The sequence below is a fragment of the Panthera onca genome, chromosome A1 (assembly GCF_046562875.1).
Source record: "Panthera onca isolate mPanOnc1 chromosome A1, mPanOnc1 haplotype 2, whole genome shotgun sequence".
Taxonomy (NCBI): Eukaryota; Metazoa; Chordata; class Mammalia; order Carnivora; family Felidae; genus Panthera; species Panthera onca.
In genome coordinates this window covers 222,411,390-222,431,886 of record NC_138339.1, presented here as the reverse complement: position 1 = coordinate 222,431,886, position 20,497 = coordinate 222,411,390, and the positions used below count along the sequence as shown (strand labels likewise).

At 45.4% G+C, this 20,497-nt stretch overlaps 1 long non-coding RNA gene across 2 annotated transcripts in view; it reads right to left on the bottom strand.

The window, feature by feature from the left end:
* LOC132682139 (uncharacterized) overlaps positions 1-20,497 on the bottom strand; it is an 89,565-nt gene that overhangs the window by 6,238 nt on the left and 62,830 nt on the right. For both annotated transcript variants that reach the window (XR_009611493.3, XR_009611490.3), the window contains one exon: positions 1,328-1,436. This is a non-coding gene — a long non-coding RNA (uncharacterized LOC132682139). The remainder of the gene's footprint in view (positions 1-1,327; positions 1,437-20,497) is intronic.

Here is a 20,497-nt window from a genome sequence, read left to right as displayed (position 1 = left end):
AGCCTAATGCAATTTGGGAAAATGTGAAAGAGCACCAGGCTTCTTTTTGCCCAAAAGGCAAATTTTTCTCAGGAAGATGGAATCACATACATGATGTTAATCTCATTTTAACAGAAATTTCTTGACCACCTACTCTGATCGAAGTTCCAGGATATAATACTTACCGGCTGTGTTACCTTGCACAAGTTACTTAACCTTTCTGGACCTCAGTATATTTATCTATAAAATGGGGGCGGGGGGAGGACTCCTCATGAAGCACTTGGAAAGTATTTATTCCTTCATTTAATCCTCTCAAAAATCCCGTGAAAGTAGATGTTGCTGATCCCTGTCACATGTGATAAAACCGAAGCTTAGCGTCCTGAACAAAGCAGAATGCCTAAGTTCTCACAGTTGGGGGACAGCAGTGAAAAGACTCAAATACACATTCTTTATTTCCAGATCCTGTGCTCTTTTCCCTGGACCAAAGGGCCGAGCCAAGGAAGGCTTGTCATCGGAGAATTCGAAAGCCTAAACAATCGGTGCCAGATTTTATTACTATTCAACTCAATTGTCCTTATCCCAGTTATTTGGACACTCTGGCCCCAGAATTTCTTGGTATCTGTGTTTGCAGTTCAGTACTCAGAGAACTTCTCATAAACAGTTTCAAAATACAAATGCTCTATTTCAAAGGTAAGCAAAGCCAAGTTGACTTTAAAGTCAGAGAGTTCCGTTCTCCCTGCTCCATGACCCGCTTTGCATGTTAGAGGTCAAGTTTTCCCAGTGATAAGGGGGACTTAACTAGGAAGTTCTCAAAGCAGGAAAGCTGAGCCTGAGTGCCCCAGAGGTCATCGGTGGGGAGACGGCCTTGAGGGGAGGGCTTTATCTATGTGGACTTGCTACCCGGAGTCGGGCAGGAGCAAATACGTGCTATTGCTGCCAAAGGTTACGTGCCTAGAGGAGCAGCTGACATCATCGGGAGCGCCTCTGATGACGGCACACGCAGTGAAGAAATGATACCGATGTCTAGGTAGTGAGTGACATGGAGACACTCCCTTTGGGAAGTGCGTGGGTTTTAGTGCCTTAAGGTTCAGGATATAGTCTTCTGCGGCTACAATATTCTCTCCATCTCCTTCTCCTTCCCCCCTTCCTCCATATTACCCATTCTCTCATTGAACAGTAATCAGCCCACTTAATTCAATGCACTGAACTTATAAAGCCCATTCTGTCCTATGGTGTCATGTTTTTTTATTTCACTAGAACCTTGCAAGACGGGCCTCACACCAAGCCCTACCGGGTTCCACTCAAGGTGATGTGCACATGTTTTTCTACCCCTGCTTACTATACTCACTCTTAGAAATGGAATTCTTCGGTCCTGTTCTTTGTGCCTGTCCCAGCGAGAGGCTCCAGGTAGGTAAGCGCATTGGAAGGGCCTCGGGAGACGAATCTGGGATCGATACCTAATGAAGTTAGAATAAATCATCATATTCAATGGCAAGAGGCATTTGTTAGAGTCCCTAAAAGAAAATTATCCCAACACAGTAAATCAGGGCACTCGTGTTTGTTTTATTTTTAAAAACCATGAAGCGTCCACCCCACCCTCACCCCCACTCCCCAGCAGAATGAAACAGGAAACATAGCAAAACGATGGTTCTCGCTCCAGTCACTTTCCAGTCTTCCTTCTAGGGCCCCTCCTGAGAGGAAGGAGGCCAGTCTGGAGTCAGAAGTACAGGGTCTGCTCCTAAGCCCAGCTCCTCCCGAGCCCAGCCAGGCACTCCCGGACCCCTCTCCTGCCCTCAGGAAGAAAGTGTCAGCCTGTCCCCGGGGCTGCTGGCCTCCCCTCTGAAGAGGAAGGACACTTCATTGTCCACATGCTCGTGTTATGTTAACAGGTTTCCCAGAAGCTAAGGTGAAGGTCTGGGTCTGGAGGCCCAGCCCACCTCCTTCTGTGCTCAGAGACGACAGGCCATAATTCCCTGTATGACAGTGTGGTGTAAACTTGGCGGCCATTACCGTATCCGCCCTCTGCCTCCTTGGCTAAATGACTGCAATTCTTAGAGCCTTACCTGAGAGCCTTCTTTGCTAATCTCCGTGGCTCACCTCTGAGTACCCCCCAGGGAATTTTCTCTTCTGTGCTGATGCAGGTCAGGTTTGCAGAACCCAAATTCAGCGAAGGATTAAGTAATTTTCCACATTGGCTGCCTTTTGTGCTTAAATTCAGCCCAAAATTGCTTAATTCTCTGCTCTACTCTGACCACATAGATTTTAGCCTAAAATTCCTGAAATCATAAAAGAATCCCCAGGATCCCTTAACTTCATTCCATCCACCCTCAGCGTTAGTGCAGTGCTGTATCTGCAACTAGAAAGAGAAAAGGATCCGCTTATATAACTGGGGGGGGGGGGGGGGAGAGAGAGAGAAGCTTTCATGACTGCAGCAAAGTATAAACTGTATTATGCCATCACTGGATTTAGTATGCGAAGCTAGTGTCATTTTATAAAAAGAGCTCAGAACTGACAGACAGGAAGCCTGGATTCTAGTGTTGTTCCTGCCACTTGAGAAGTAAAGGATTCTTAGCCTTTTCTTTCTTTCTTTTTTTTTTTTTTTTCCCCCTTCGTGGATCCCTTTGAAGACCTGCTCAGTGCTTTGGAACCTTAACCATGTACGTACGGAATTTGAGGGAACAGATAACAGAGCCTGCCTCTCAGGGTAATACATCCTCCCCAGTCTATTTCTGCAGACTTTTCCGGCACTCACACCCACAGAGTCCGCTGATCCTGCCTGAGGACGGAAACAATCTAGCAGGTTATATTTTTAATGTTCAGAATGCTAATTGTTCCATGCAGCCTGGAGAGTGAAAACAGAAGAGCGCTGAGAAGTTTCAAGAAGTGGTAGGGTAGCTCTGTCTTGTCCTCGGTTTTCATAAAATGCTAAAATTATCCCTAGCTCTTCAGAGCGTTGTTCACGGTTCCATATGGTTTATATCGTAGCAATCTAGCAATTCATCAATCTGTTTACATACTGATGTTATACTTAGATTGATATTTAACTCTCCTCAAAATCGCTGCCTGGTGAAAGATTTATAAATGACTGCTTTGCAGTAATAGAATAGATATGCACTAAATGGAAAATAGTAATCATTTGGTTGCAAATCATGGTCTTTTTTTATTTACACATACGTAACCGCACATTTATACACACGCGCGGAGAGATGGCTATGTCAGAGCCCCCGACATTGTAAGTGTGCCAAATACTGAATGTCGATTTGTGATGCAGTAGCTAAATTTCTGGATATAAATAGCCTCAGATAAAAAATGCATCTAAAGTAAATATAGAGCTACTGGCACGCACATAAAAAGTGTGCAGTTAACTTAACCACTCCCTTTTTCAACTTGTTTTTATTTCATGGTATATGTCACAGTGGTATTTAAAATCTGTCTGGAGACCACAACAGTGCATGAAATAAATAGCCTTTTTTCCCCCTACTTCTGGAGTATCATAGACTCTTACGGCTGGAAAGGATGTAAAGGCTGTTCACCCTGGCCTCTAACCCAATACAGGCAATGCCTCTTTTATAACCTTGACAGATGGTTATATAAGCCTCTGCTTGAATACTCCTAGTGATGGAGAGCTCACTTCTGCATAGATTAAAATATCAGGAAGATCTTCTTTATATCAAGGCAGAGTAGTTCCAGGTAATTTCCATGGCAGATCTAACACCAAATGTGTCTTCCTTCCTCTTCAAACTGGCTCATTCTTTGATGTTTCCCATTCTAATTAATAGAACCACTGATCAACCGCTTAGAAACTAGGCCCCATACACCCCCCTTTCTTCCCATTCAGTTGGCTACCAAACCCAAATGAATCTGTCTTTGTAAAATAGCCTTTTGGGTCTGCTGCCTTCCCTCCATCCTGAGGATTTTATCACCCGTTCTTGGATTACTGCAGTAGCCAATAACGGATTTCCCTGCCTTTGATCTCACATTTATGGTCATCATCAAAATGGAATCAAGACTTCCCTCTGTAAAACCCTACAGTCAAGCCCTATAACAACACTAGAGGGGAGCAGGCTCTGGCTTTGCTCCCCAGTTGCATGCATGCATGTATGCATGTATCTGTGTGCATGTGTTTATGTATGTATGTATGTGCGTGCACATGTATGCGTATATGTGTGTGTATGCACACGTGTGTGTCTGTATGTCTTCATCTCCACTTAACCCACCCGCTCCAAGTCTCAGACCTTTGGAACCACTCACGGTGCTAAATTCGTTCCTATTCTCTCAGCTATGATGCTCCGAAAAAGTTAGCTCCTCTCACTATTATTGCCATTGTTATTAGTATTTTTCATATTGTTAAGGCCTCAGTGCTACTGAGTGGTACTGACAGAACTCAGGGCTCAGACGGTGGGGTGCCTCCCAACGTGGACACTAACGAACCCCAAACCAGCAGTTCCGTAAATCAGCCGTCGACAGATCTAACTCTTCAAATTGTTTGTAGGCTGTGTCTGAAGTTCTGTTCACAAGTTAGTTGTTCAGAACTCCAAACACACTTCCTCACTGAAATAACGTTTCAGAGAGGGCTGGCCCACACGGGTAAGCTGAGATGCCCCACACGCGTAATCAAAAGGCGGAACACGAGACTGTCGTACTTGCGTAACGCCATATATTAGGTAGGCAAAACTTTTATTTTTCTACTTAAATAAAACATTTGTTTATTTACATCTTAGTTTAGCTATTTCAGCTATCTCTTCTTTCGCCTTTGCTGCTTGTGAAAAAAATTGTCCAGAGATGATTGGAGCACTACCAGCATTGAAACTCATTCACACTGAAGGCTACGTGAGAGAGGCATGATTGTTCTCTAAGTGCAGTCATCTTTGGGAGCTCCCGACTCATCCAAGGGCTTGACAGAAGCAAGCGCACAGTAAATGTCTCCTGAGTGGATACAAATATTTAATGGTAAGGGGTCAGAGGACACAGGAGCCCCAGGGTGAAAAAGTACGACGGCAGGAGAGATTTGATGAGACTCCAGGGTTAGCTGAACTTTCTTACTGGTATGGCTGGTTCTCCTCCCTAACTCCTATTTTTGTGATGGGTACAGGGAGAAATCAGGTAGAATTGATGCTATGCCTGAAACTCTCAGTGGGGGTTGATAATTACCCTGGTGTCGTGTGCACAGTAGAGATTCCAATATAACTATTTCAACTAAGAACCACGGTTTCCCCCCTACATTAGCCAAAAAGAGAGTTTATTTAACCTGAACGACCCTGGAGAGTTTGTTAGTAAACAATCTGCCAACAGGTGCTTTATTCTTCTCTACATATTAAAGAACAGTTACCAGTGATTTGAAAAAGAATTCACCCAGTACATGAAGGTGACCTATGCCGGGAATTGCCAAAACCCGTGGAAATATTACTTTAATCGCCTAGACAACCTTGGACCCACTAAATTGATGGTTGCCATCATGTACTTATATTCTTCCCCTGGGGCTCAGAAAAATAATGTTAGTTTTCATTTCTATTCTACAAGTGTCCTCGGTGGAAATAATAACAGCCTCTTGCTACAACTAGTCCCTGTTTAACTGGCAGGTCTGGGCCTGACTGAATGTTGAAGGAAATATACTCTCTCCTCTCCCCAGGGGTCTCCCAAATCTCTCAGTCTCTGATTGTTCATCCGGAATGAAACTTACATACATCTCTTAAAAGCAAAGGTCTAATGAAAATGTATGTACATATGAAACACCTTACAAAAGTGCTTACAGCATTATTTATAATCACCAAGAAATGGAAACATCTCCCTGTCCTTCAACTGTTGAACGGATACAGTGCATGCGTTGGACTGCTTATTACTATTAAGCAATAAAAAGGAACAAACTATGAATACACACAGCAACATGGATGAATCTCAAATGCATTATGCTAAGTGAAAGCAGCCAGACCCCAAAACCACATACTCTATGACTGCATTTGTAAGACATTCTGGAAAAGGCAAAACTATGGAGACAGAAAACCAATCAATGGTTGCCAGGACCTGGAGTAAGAAGAGGTTGACCTCGAAAAGGGGCATTTTGGGAGATGATGGAATCGATCTAGATAAGGATCACAGTGGTGGTCACACAGACCATGTGTTTTCAAAACTCATAAAACTGTACAATAAAAAGAGCGAATTTTATAGTATGCAAATTATGCCTCAATAAACTTGACCAAAAACACTTTTAATATAAAATGTCTTCTAAAAAGAAAAAAAAAATGGTAGTGCGATTATACTACTCTAACCCAGGTAGATGTTTTTTGGTTGAGAATGGTTAAAATGATAGCTAACTAAGGTCAGCATTGAGCAATATTCACCCAGCAGGGCAAGCTGATGGCTGTTTTTCTGGAAGACCAGAGAGGGCCCTTGTGGGAACAGAATCTCAAATTTGTTGACTTCTAGAGCTTGTGGACAGTGTAGATTGGGATGGCAAAGGGATGGCTGGAGTAAAAGCCCAGCTTGGGGCCTGTGGGTGCATGGCTGTCAGTGGTCCTTCTCCAGAGCAAAGGCCGAACGCCTGAATGATCAATGGGCCAAAACATAATGCAGTGCACGTGTTATTTCCAAGTACTTCCAAACTGCGTCTCATTGAATCCTGCAAGAAGTCTGCAGAACGAGGGTTATCATCCCTGTTGTATAAGTGAATAAGCTGAGGCTGGAGCTCATGACCTGGCCAGATCACAGCAAGGTTGCGGACTGCAGGGCTGGGCCCTGGGGCTTTTGATTTCATGCTTTCTTTCTTTTGCGGTTGGTCGGTGACTGTTGTTATTGGTGGTGGTGGTTTGAGTGGTTAAACTCTTCATCTTTGAGGTGAGCCCCTCATCAAAATAAGAAGACCGACTGGTGAAGACAGATAGAAGCTGTTCTTTCACTGCAAAGATAGAAATTAGGATAACTGTCCGAAAAAAGAGACAAAGTACATGTCAGGATTTTGTCCAGAATAGTCAGACGACACTGCATGAAACCAAGCATCTGATTTATAATTGTGTAGTTCAGGGCGGCGCTCGGGTGTTTTGAAAACACCCGGATACTGGAGTTTTGAGATGAACCGTCTGACATTTTCCATATGGACGAGATGTCTGGGAGCATTTGTCTTATCCTAAGGGACCTGGCGGAGGCACAGGGCAGTTGGGTGTCTGGATGAGCATTTCAGTGTCTCACAGGGCTCTGTTGCATTCTCTGAAATCACTAGCCTCCACATAAAAGAATGAGAAATAAACCACACCTTTGACACATCTTCCTGGTAACATAGACCCCACTGCTACATTGCACAAGAAACACGGATCGTGTGATGTTTTTGGTTGGCATAGGAACAGCCTTGGAAATTTTCAAACCAGAAGGGTCGGAATGTTAGGAAGTTTGTAGCAGGGGAAAATTCGTGCAGTGGCAGCTGATAAGCTAAATATCCTGACTAGACTCTCTCCTCTCTTTCTGGCACACGGCCTAACTGAAAAACAGTCCTGTGTAATTCCAGAACAGTCGCACTAAGCGGATGGCACCCTCGCACGGCACCCCTGCTTACAGACCGTCTGAGGTTCTGCCGTGCCCGTATAGGAAACTGAGGCCCAGAAACATTGAACACGGGGTTAGTGTGAGAGGAAACTAGGGACGGGATGTGACGAGTGCTGTGTGGGCACTCTTACACATCACACTGAATCCCCCTCCCAGGCAGGGTATGTCTCAGAAAGAAGAAAGATTCCACAGGAGGTTTAAATCCACCCTGTTGCTACCCTCTGGTCCGGAGCTTGGAATTTTTCCCCTCTCTTTGCTTTCCATTTCTCAGTTTCGCTCATCACCTTCTGGCTGCAAGCCCATACCTTCCGAATAAAGCGGAGAACATTGCAGAGGTCTCTCTTCTTTGGTCCTCTTGTTTTTATCTTGTTCATCCCATGGAGGGAAGAGCGAGGTGGGAGAGAGAGGGAAGACGGAGGGGCACTCCTGAGGCGGCACGAGGGAGGAAAAGCTGAAGTCCCCAAGCACGAGTGCCTGAGAGGACTCCGAACTTATTAATAATGATTAATGATTACCCATCTCCATGCCACCTGCAACCAAACTTGAACAGTTCTCATGCACCTTGCGTGGAGCAAATCTAGCCGGTGGAAATCTGGATTTTCACAGAAGCGGGACTATGAATTAATATTCCATTAGCAAAGACGAGACTTTGAAAGTAAGTATTCATGAAAACCTCTCTCAAATGGCCAGTTTTTGGAGTGCATTTTAAATATGACTAGACTTCTAAAAATGTGATTTTCACATAGCTCTTTGGGACCACTCCTACTGGGGTGAAGTGAGTCCCACCTGCAATAAAGTCCAAGTTTCCAGAGGAGAACATTCTCCATTTCTTTCACCATTTGCCTTATACTCTGGTGAGATGAAGGCAGAAAAAGTGAAGGTCAGCATTAGGCTGGGCTGAGCACAGACCTCTGTCCCAGGCCCCAACAGTACCATTTTGAACATTATTCCCAGCCAGGTTTCCAGGTTGATAATAAATGCTTCTCCGGGCCAGAGTCAGCCCGTCTGTCCCACAGCAGAGCAGAAGGCAGCTTTCCAACTTACACGGGAAAGGGGGAGGGGGAAATATGGTGGCAAGAGGGATGAGCTTCCCGATCGTTTCACTTTCCATAGCTCTGGGTTTTATGGGACCACTGGGAACGAAGCAAGCGTATGAACTATGAGTGAAATAAAGCGAACCAATTGCCTTTTCAACCTCATGCTTTTAATCCCGTCTCTTGGTCAATTTGACCTTTGAGGATGTCTGTGCCCAGACTGTATGTTACAAGGGAGGAACATAAAACATCTCTGGACTTGGCCCCAATCCTGTTTACCGTATTAAAATAAATACCACAAAACGATCAGCAGGAGTCGTGTTTAGAACCCCCGAAACGGCTTCAAGTATAACGGCCAGTGTTCAATCACCAAATGTTTATTGAGCACATACTGGATGCCAAGCACTGCATGAGGTAGCAAGGCGCCCACTAGCAATATATCCTGTATCCTGGCCTCCGAGTCTTACAGTCAAAGGTAAAGACAAATACACACGCAAACAACCCCAAGGCTACGTAAGAAGAGCTAAAACAGGGGCACCAAATAATTGCAAAACAGGCCGGGAGGTGGGGAGGGGCCGGGCTAGGGAAGGATACTCCCAGAAAATGGTGCTTCGGTGCAGCCTCGCAAGATGAGCGGAAAATGACAGAATCAGGAGACCCCTCCTTCAAGGCAGTTTTGCTCCTGGGGAATTCTCAACTCGGAGAGCACTGAATTTTCCATCAAGAGAGCCGCTGATTTAATTTTTCCATGAAAATATATACGTGCACATACATACCCTTGTCCTTGGTCTTGTCAGGTTGCGAGCAATTATTTTTTTGTTCTATCTGCCCAGATCATCGATGCATTTAGACCTAAATTCCAAAGGTGAACAGAGAGCAAGTGTACCTCAGTTCTGTGATTTCAAGCACTCTAGGGAAAGATCTCAGGTAGTAAGTGAATAACAGTTAACAATATTTTCCCATCTGATTGGCAGATCGTATGGTGTTTGCTTTTTAGAATTCATTTAGCTTTCTAGTAAGGTTATCTTGCACACTTTCCAGGGTCCCCTGATATAAATAGACTAAGCCGTAAGGAGGAAATCAAAACAAGTGTGCATTTGTCTGGAACATGGCGACAACTGTGTGGAGAGGAGGAAGACAAAGAAATATAAGAAAACAGCAAGTAACAGAAAGCTGTAGGACACAGCTGGTCACAGCAACCTCTTCACCAGATCAACTGGCTGGTCATAAAAGGCTAGAAATTCAGATCGAGGAAATAAAAAAAGAAAACCTCCTCACTATTAATCGATAATGAAAAATGGGCCCAGTCCCAATGTTGCCTAGGGCAAGTATTTGCCAATGGCAAGTTGGGGACCGTGAGTGAATATTTATCAATCTAAATACCTTACTTCCCTCCTTTTTCTTGGCAGGGTCTGGCAAAAATACTCATAGTCTGACAATAGTTACCTTGGCTTTTTGCGGGGTTTTTTGTTTTGTGTTTTTGTAGATCTGAATTAACAATATGCCCTTCTTGATGTAGATTCTGCTTAACCAAAAGGGAGGGAAGGTGATCAGGGCCCCCATTTGCCCATAACCCTAAGTTTTAGCACTGGGAAAGCTCAGGGCTGAACAGACCGAGAGGGCTGGTCACCCTAAGGGAAAATGAATTCCCAAATACAAGTAGCCATATTCCAACTAAAGGATTTCGGGGGACGGGAGGGGCTATTTATCTATAGGGCAAAGCACCGTATCTGCCCAACCGCTGTTCGGTGCTTTGTATCTTCTTCCTTTACACATCACATGTGAGCGTGTGATGGGAAGGTGAAAAAGGAGAATTCCCTTCTTTTCCCGCTTGAGGTGTCAGGGTCAGTGCCTCTTTGCCATGGTCAACTCAGTTACCAGCAGCCAGACGCAGCTAATCAAGTGTTCAGTAAATGGCAATCTCATTGCCCTGTAGACAAGGAGATTGCCATTTCCAAGAGGCTTTAAGAAAGTTCCCTCAGTCCGGGGGGGGGGGGGTGAGGATCACCTGGGAACTTGTTAGGCATGCAAAGCCTCAGACCTCACCCACAGCAGACTCAATCAGAACTGCGGGAGGGCCCGGCCAAGGAGGGTTTTAAGAAGTCCTTCAGGCGATTCCGACGCGATCTCAAGTTTGAGAACCATCGCTCTGGAGACTGATCTCATAAAGGTCAGCTACGATGCATGTACTCGATATACCCATCACAGGAGAAAAGAATAACGTGCGAGTATAGGATGTGTGTTTAAAGAATTTTTACTGCAATTAGAAAAGGAGACGCTAAACATAATTTTCTTTCCCAACTCATTTAAATCCCCATGAGGTAGCCTGTTTTACCATTAGGTTGAACACAGGTCCAGATTAACTGTTTTCTCATTCCTGAAATCGCCAAAAAAAAAGAAAAAAAAAAAAAAAGCCCAGGGGGACAACTACGACCTGAATTTGGGAAAGACAATAAAACAATTACCATTTCACGTGGAAAGGCTGCCTAGCAAATATTGATCCATGGGCCAACCATGCACCGGGATGGAAGTTAAGTCATCCTTCAGGATAAAAGCATTAACAGATTCAGAAAGAGTGTGATCAGATGTCACCTTCTTCCTCCTCTTTGTTCCCACACCCTGTCCTCACCACACCCACCCTTCCTTCCCCCTAGAAACAGAAGTCTGGTCCCAGAGAGGCACAGGTGTCCCTCCAATGCCGACCCGGTTAGATCAGGCACGCTCCGCGAGGCCGGCTGGTCTCTGCCCTCCAGGATATACCCCGTTCAGGGTTGCCCAGCAGCCTGACTTTCTGGCCTTTAGAAATGGTGATGGATTCATTTAGAATCAGGGGCTACCGAGCTAGGAGCTCAGGTGCTGCAGAAATGGCAGGTGGTTGGAGCTGACTTGACAGCAATTAAATGTACAAATCTTTGATTAGGCTCCCGGGAATGGAGTCATTAGCAACCCAGAACGGACCAGCTTGCTTTCCACCGCCTCATTAGCTGCTCCACCGATGTTACTTTCAAAAGCCGAAGGGAGGGGGAAAGAAACCTCTCCAACACAGAAGTAGGAAAGTTGAGTGACAAAGGTGGGGAGGGAGGGAGAAGAAGCCAGGGTAAGCGTTTCTAGTCGAACAAACAGGTCCCCTGCCTTTTTCTGTGGGGTGGCTGACATGAGAGTGCTTGTCTGCCGGACTGTGAAATAGCCCCATGCCTGCCTGATTAATCTGCCCCGAAGGGTTGTTTTTTCTCTTTTAGTCCACTTTTTCAAAATCCCCAGTTGATTCACTCCTCGTAGCCAAAGCCCCAGGGCGGTGGGAGCCTTCCTCTGGGATGCAGAGTCAGATTGACCAGATTTTGTGGAGAGCTTCTGCAGGGTTCTGTGCACCTTCCCTCGTGGCAGGGCTGGGGCCCACATCCACCCTTTGGGGGCCACAGAACCTCAGTGTCAAAATTCTCCCCTCGTGTGGTCCCGGACCCTCCGTGATCCGGGTTGAGATCTACGTTGTGGGCATCCCCCACATCGTTAGTGAGCCAGAGTCTGGCTAACACCATCCATGCAAGTTAAGTAATCTTCCTGACCGGAAAGGGAAATGTTCTCACAACCTTAATGTAAGATCCTGTGTGACCGTTTATTTGATGGGAGCCTAATTCATTGTATAATTTATTATTTTTATTGCTCTCAATCTGGCAGTCCCTGGATTAATAGTTACAAAGCATGCTCCACGGACATTTATTGGTCACCTATTATAAACCCCATATTAATTGCTGTGGGAAACCTCTGGGTGAAAAGACATTCTATCTTTGACTTTGGGATCTATTAGGAAGAAACATCATATACACCTTTTCTTATTTATTCATTCATTCAGCAAACACCTGCTGTGTGCCTGTGTACTGTAATCATTGTTCTTGTCAATAAAAATACAAAGGACAATGAAGTACAGTAATTATAATTGCTCACTGCCTGATAAGCATTTTACATGTTAAAACTCATTTAATCCTTGCAGCAACTCTATGAGGTAGCTACTATTATTTTTTTCATTTTTAGAGATCGGAAAACTAAGGCACAGAGAAGTTAAGTCATTTGCCTAAAGTCACATTGCTAGCAGTGCTAGAATTTAAACCCAGACAGTCTGGCAGCTTAACCACTATGCTATGCTCCTTCAAGTTGCTTACAGCTTAAAAAAGAAGATAAATATCAAAACCAACCATCTCAACATAATGTGATAAGCGCATCTGTGCGGAGCATGTAAAAAGTACATGGTAGGCAGAGAAGGGAATTAAGTGTGTGGAAAAGAATTCACACTGGAAGTCATGTTTGATCTGGGGTTTGAATTAAAAAGAAGAAAGCCAGGGCTTTCAAGAAGTTAAAATCTAATATGTTACTTCAGTAAATGTCTGACACCATTATGACATAGTTGTTGAAACAAAGTTATCACATATATTGGGAACCTTGGAAAGGAAGAGATCACATCCGAATGTATTAGCAAGAATGATTATTTTTAATTTTTTTAAATGTTTATATTTGAGAGAGAGAGAGAGAGAGAGAGAGAGAGAGAGAGCGAGCGCGCACGATTGGGGGAGGGGCAGAGAGAGAGAGGGAGACACAGAATCCGAAGCAGGCTCCAGGCTCTGAGCTGTCAGCACAGAGCCCAACGCGAGGCTCAGACTCATGAACCGTGAGATCATGATCTGAGCTGAAGTCGGACGCTCAACCGACTGAGCCATTCAGGTGCCCTGGCAAGAATGATTTTTTTAAGGAGACGGTGTTTACGCGAAGCCTTTAAAAAGCGGTTAAATTTTAGGACAGAGCCTTGTGAAGAGCAGAAGAGTCAGGAGAAGAGGAAGGCAAGGACAGGATCGGAGGCGGAAGGAGAACAAAGAAATATATTTCCAAGGAGGTGAAGTGAGGAGATAGCATTGGAAGAACAACTTGTCTAAACATCAATGAGAGCTTTTAATTCTAGAAATCTATGGAAGTTTTAGGAGGGAAGGGAGTGAGATAAAAGTGACTTAGAAATACAAGGAAAGAAATGAAATACAATTAAATTAATATAATAAAAAAGTATATTTTCAAGCTAAGAAATGTAAGGGGTTGTTCTTATTCAGAATAACAACCTACTACTAAGAGTCTTTGAGAGGCTCAGATATGGTAACAAGAATGATTCCACTGTAGGGCGCCTGGGTGGCTCAGTAGGTTGAGCGTCCGACTTCAGATCGGGTCATGATCTCACAGTCCGTGAGTTTGAGCCCCACGTCAGGCTCTGTGCTGACAGCTCAGAGCCTGGAGCCTGTTTCAGGTTCTGTGTCTCCCTCTCTCTCTGCCCCTCCCCTGTTCATGCTCTGTCTCTCTCTGTCTCAAAAATAAATAAACGTTAAAAAAAAATTTTTTTTTAAAAAGAGTGATTCCATTGTAAACCATTATGTGCTGTACCAATTGTCATTCCTACTTTTAACAGTGTATTTCTATGGTCTTTAATTCAATTCTCTACTGTCCAAAGTCAGAATGACACCCAAGCCATCTGCATGCTCTCCGTGGCTAATGAATGGAAGAGACCGTGTCAGGAAACTTTTTATCTTAGAGCTGATGAGTATGAAGGGCCTTTCCAAATATCTGCCAGACATGTCAGAATGCACGTGTTCCGAGCATCTTGGCCTCCCAAGGAGCCGGCCGTGACACATCCACAGTGGTGTCAGCTCTTTCTCGAGCCACTCTGCTGAGGGAGTGTTCTGGAACCAGGGAGAGGAAATCACTATTGCTCTTGCACTGCCACCGCCCCCAAGAACCAAAAGAAAGGTGGCTCTGATTAAATTAAGGTAGTGCCACAACCTCGTTTGCTATGTCCTTAATTTTCCCATCCAACCAATTGACTTCTATTAGACCACAGCCCAGCCTATTTGTTTTTTTACTCTCTTTACCTCTCGTGCCGTATTCTTATTTGGGAGGGGCGGGAGGAGGGATAGCTGGGTTCCTGTTCTACCACATGTTCCAAATGTTTGTTTAGGTGACTCCCTGGTCTTTCTTTTGTCACATCTATCTAGAGCTGGATGACCTCCCCTCAAGCAGGTCTGGGTAGATGCCCCCTCCCTTGCGAAAAGTGCATAAAGACCATGATATCCCCCAGGTGGCTGAGGAAACTCTGATCTCCCTGGGAGATCATTCAATGGTTCTGGAGTTTCCAAAACCTGAAGCTGAAGCGTAACACCAGGACAAGGACAAGGAGACATCTGAAGTTAAATATATTGTTTTTCATGATTGTGAATTGGAACAAAAATGAAAACGGGATCTAATCTATCAAAGAATAATGATTATAAGATATGCATAATTGCTCCTGAGGTCACTTCTTTCCCTTGAGCTTCAACGGGAATAACAAGAAGACAGAAGAACTACTGTTAGCTTCCTGAGCCTGTTTTAAGCTTGTGGCTTGCAACTACTCTGTCACCAGGACCCCCAGTAGCCTTGCATCCCTGGACTTTCACCGTATCTAAGTGGCAAAACTCCAGCCTTGAGTCAATACTGCATTTCTCCTCCTAGACTCAGCTCATTAAAAGAGGGAAGAGAAACAGCACCCAGCAGTTCAGATGGGTACTGCTACAGAATCGTGGTCTCCCTCGACTGAGCTTCAGGACAGAGGGTCCGTCTTTTTCTTCTCCTTGCTCAGCATCCTTTTAGTGGAAATCCCACTTCTTTGCAACCCTCCAGCAAGGTTTCATCATCCTTATCACCCCCTGTTCCCCTCACTTCCAGTATATGGCCTCCACTTCTCCATCTTTTAAAAACCTGAGACTGTTATGTGCAAAGTTGAAGCTTGCTACACACACACACACACACACACAACTTCATCCCCTCACCTTGCCTAGAGTCTCACAAAAGATGGACAAAATGGTGTTTTCGTTTGTCTGTTTCGTTCCTATTCCATTCTAGACCAACTTCATTCCTCTTGAGCTCTTGGTATCACGTCCACCCATCTCCTTTTGGACTGTGATCCATCAAATATCTTGTTTTTCTCTTGCCTTTACAACTTCTTCTCTATAAATTCTTTTCTATGAGATGCAAACTTTCTTCAATATCTCCCACCAGAAGGGGAAAAAATGAAGCATCCTCTAACTCTGTTTTCCCTTCCTTCTTCTGGCTACTTCTCTTTCCTCTTTTCTCAACAAAATATCTCAAAGAGGCAACGTTCTGTCTCTTCTTCCTCATCTCACACCCCTTTCTCCCCTTCTTTCCCTCCTATTTACCCATCGGTCAGCGCTTCTCTGTCCTGCTTTGGTGGGCTTCCGTGTGGCGCTCAAGAGAATCCATCTCTCCCTTCTTTCTCATGCTCTCTGCTCTCCTAATGTCCATCACACTGCCTCTTGTTTCTCTGGCAACCACTCTGATCAGTTCTTTCTTGGCTTTATAGGCTGCTCTTCCAATCATGCTCCTTAAATAGTGGTATTTCCCCGGATTTTGTCCTTGACCCTCTTCTTTTCTCATCCTGCATTGTTTTCCTGGGCAATCTCATCTGCTCTCATGGTTCTATAACCACTATTATATTGGCTGGCTACATGCAAATCTGTATTTCTAGCTGGGGCCTTCCCATAAGCTTCCCTGTTAAGTAAACAACAGTCTACTGGACCTCTCCAAGGTTATCTGCAGATTCCTCCCACTCAGCTCTTCTGAATGATCTTATCTTTGTTGTTCCTACACAAGCTTCTTTTTTATGGTCCCCCTCTCAGTGGATGAATCACTCTTCATCCAGTCTCCCGGTTGGAAGAACTGAGAACATCCTCAGCTCTTTCTTCTTTTTTTACCAACTCCCATCATGTGCGCCACCTCAAGTTCTCAAATATGCCTCTTCCTTTGAATCCCTACTGTGATGCCCCTGGATTAGGTAAGTGCTTCTCATCTCTCACCTGAACTACTGTAATATCACTGACAGATCTTCCTGCCCCTGGTCTTGTCCTCCTCAAATCAGTTGATGACAGAGAGCCCTGAAGAATCCATCTAAATTGCAAACCTGCTCGTGTTATTCCAAGCTGAAAACCCTCTAAAAAGTCCCATTGACCTGTAGAATAAAAAGCAATAGTAAGATTTTTTTTTTATCAACACCTATGTCTCTGGCCTCATTGCCTACCACGTCTTATGTTCCATTGCATTTCCAATAACATTGAACCACTGGTGGTCGCCATCGTCACGATCATTGTTGTTATTATTCAGTGAGTGTTTACCATGCCCTGGACACCATGCTGATCTCTTCATATGTGGTGTATCGTGTATTCCTCACAATAACCCTATCTGATAGATGCTATCCTTTTTCTCACTTATACACAAAAAAACTGAGTCAGAGAGAGGATACGTAACTTGCCGAAACTTGGCAAAGCTTGCAGGGGACAGAGATAGAATTTCAACCCAGGTACTTGGACTCTAGAACTCACTCTTAATTTTGTCACCCATTTTGTGGCTTTGCTTATGTTCTCCCTTCTGCCTGGAATGCCCTCTCCTTCCCTTCTTTGCTCTTGCCTGCCATCTTCTGCTTACCTGCAAAGACTTGGCTTAGACCAGAGCAGCTCCAAATAACCTTCCCTGAACCCTGGGGCTGGTGCCTGAGGAGCCTGAGGTTCCAGGCTACGTGCTTCCTCCCACACCCCCTTCGTGCAAGCAGCAATCCCTGCACTGAGACATTTTCCTGTAAGTATCTCTTAATCATGTGTCTCCAGTGCCTACCACGGTGCTCGACATGTACAAATTGCTCGGTACCTTTGAAGGTGTAAGTGGTAAAAATAAAGTGACATATTCAAGTGGCAGGGAGATGATGACTAATCCATTTCAGAGATCTGTGATTGGAAGGATTCTTCTCTGCGGCCAAGGGCACTGCCGTCCTGAACCATTCACGATCCTGCACCATGACTACACCTTCCCTAACTGGCCTAAACCTCTGTCCTGCAGGTAACTGTTGGAAGACCAAGTCAAAAGCCAAGGATAAAAGCCCCATGGCCAGTGAAGAGGCTCAATGTATTTGCATACTTTACATAACGTGCCTCATTTGACACTATAGTACATTCCCTAGCCTTCATGCAGGCCCTTCGTGTTGCTCTCCCTCCATAGCTTTACGTCCAGCCACTCGCCCCTTAGGACTCCCCTTGGCAACAGTCGCCCTGCCTCTGGCCTTTGGGCCTCCATGTTCTGGCTCCCGCCTGCAGGCCTTCCCTCTCCACCTTTGCAATTCCTGCCAATGCTTCCAAAGCAGCTCCGTTGGCATTTCTTGTCTACAGCCTCCTCTGTCCCCGCCCCTAGCCTGACACGACCTTCCAATGGTTATTGCCTACAGAAACCATTTGGAAAGTAATCACACACCAGTATTAATGCTCTCCTGTCATGCAACATCCTTCTTCATGGCCCAGACTGGTCTCTGAATCAGTTGTCTTATCATTCTTGTTTTTGTATATTTGTGTCTTCTTTCCCCCAGGGAAAGTGTAAGCCCTTTGAGAGCAGAAACATCTTTCATACATTTCTCCCATGGTGCTGAATAGATAAAGACTGGTGGTTTCTCTTCTCTTTAAATCCCTGATTTTTCCCAACCTTTTCATGACACTTGTCTCCCTCTCATTCCAGACTCAAAGAGGGGATTTCTTTCAATTTCTCATTTACCCTAGATCCAGACTGTCCCCGATCCACCTGATCCCTTCTCAGCGACATCTGACCGATCGACTTCTCTGCAGCTCTGTAGCCCTGGCCCAGCCCATCTGCACGATCCCGTGCTGCATAGAGGATCAAAGCGGAACCTTCAAACCCCTCCTCCTCTACCTTCTCCAGTTCTCCAAAATCACCTGGGCCGTGCTGCGTGGCCACTGGTTAAGCAAATCCCCAAATCTCACGTTCCTTGCCTACTTTTAATAGCACTGAAAGGGGAGGAGCTAACAGACGACACATTTACAGAACGCCTATGACTCTGAGATAGTCGGAAAACTCCCAGAACAATGTGAGATATAAATAGTAGCTGCCTTTACTAAAGCCCTACTGCAATTTTGAATCTGGAGTCAAGTCGCATGGAAAAATTTTGTTCCATGCACCTTTGCAAGAGTGTGATGAAACCAGCTTATTTGTGGCTTAATTTTCCATTCAGTATGCCACTCTGTTTCATGAGCCATATAACTTTGTGGAGCAATGATGGCTAATGTACAGACTCAGGCAGGTGGCAGAAACCCGTGAGTCGGTAACAAAGGACTGTCACATGGGTGGGTCGCCAGCACAGAGGATCAGGGGGGGCGTGGGACTCAGATAGGAGGAAAGGGGAGAGGTCATGGATAAGGAGCTGATGACTGAGACCATAGCTGTTGAAAATACTCATTTGGAAATTCTGATTAGTGTGCGAAGTGGTCATTTTCTGGTCAAAATTTTGTATTATTTCATTACGGAAGAAAATCATAGGTACCACGGTCACTCCATTACCTCTGCTCCAGGTAACGGCCTCGCACAATGTTAAGCTGTGGTAGAGTAGAATAATAATTTTTCTGAGCGCTCACTGGGTGCCTGTGCTGTTTGTTTTCAGGGCTTTGTAATATAACTCATTTAAACCTCTCAACAACCCCCTGATATGGTCACCATTATCCTCTTCATACAAACGAGGACCTGAGTCTGAGAGGATTTGAGCGTCTAGCCCAAGGTCACACAAGTCACGGTGCCAGGATTTGGACTCTGGCAGCCGCTGCCGGCCGGCATGGCTTTTCTCTCCGGTATCTGACCACGTGTGTAGAGCTTTCCAGGTTCCGCGTACCGTTCTGAGAGCTTTATGCGTGCTAACTGGTAAGCCTCACAACGACCCTATGAAACGTGAACTATTTTTGTTCCCAAGACACAGAGGAGGAAACTGAGGCCCAGACAACTTCTGTGACCTGCCTGAGGCCACGTGGCTGGAGATGGCTCAGATGGAAGGGCAGGCCCTGCGGTCCCGAGGCCACCCTCTCGAGCACTATGTTGTAGGACCCGACTCACCACTCACAAGCGGCAGAGGAAGGGCCACTGTGCTGAGCGGCCAGGAGATAATGGGTCTAAGGCCTTAGTACAGAGTCTGGCACAGGGGGGTGTCCCACCCTATAAACATGCCCCCATGCCTCTTTGAAGACGTCCGCCTCAAGTTGGCTCTCCCCCCTTCATGGGTGTGAGGCATCTCGGGGCCCTTCCTCCGCTGCTGTCTTGGGGCAGACCAGGCCGGCACCCTAGCTTCCTGGGGCCGGGTTTTGTCTCCAGCACTACATGGAAGGTGAGCTAGGATCACATGGCTCCGGGGTGTGATTTTGTTCGAAAGGGACTCAGCAGAGCTGAGGTCCTGGGGTGTCTCCTGATGCCTTCATCTGCGGCCAGCCGTGCCCATTCTAGCACCTCTCCCATGCTGCTAAAATTGTCTGTGAATCCCTGTTTTTATCCTGGCACCTCTGATCTGGTCCCTTGTTGGCTTGCTTGCTCTCAGTTAATGACGTAGAATTGATTTGGCAACTTCACAAATAAGGAGAGTCTCAGTTCTGTTTGAAAACTGGGGTGTGGTAAGGTGGAGGGTAGACCGGGGCCGTGGATGCCCTGTTTCCACAGATTGTCTAGGGAAGCTTAGTGGAAAGAGGTAGTTGGGAGAAGGGTGAACAACGTTTGGCCTGAAATCTCAAAGTCCCGGGCCCCCTGCTCTTTCAGGACAAATGTCGCAGAATTACCAAATAATAATTCTAAATGGTTTGCATTTGGTAGAAGGAAACAAGAAGAGATTAGCATAGTCCTGTGATCAAAGGATGGGGAACATAGTGTTTTCAGATTATGCCGTGCCTCATAAATTTAGTGGGGGGAAGAACTGAGGAAGTCAAGTTCAGGACCGGAGGAGGCCTTTGGAGTTGGTCACCTGGGTCCTTGTCCCAGCTCCACCACTAACCAGCAGCCTGAGGCGTCAGATGAGAAACGCACATCTCTGCACTTAGCACCCAGCTCTGCCAACTGGGGCAGTG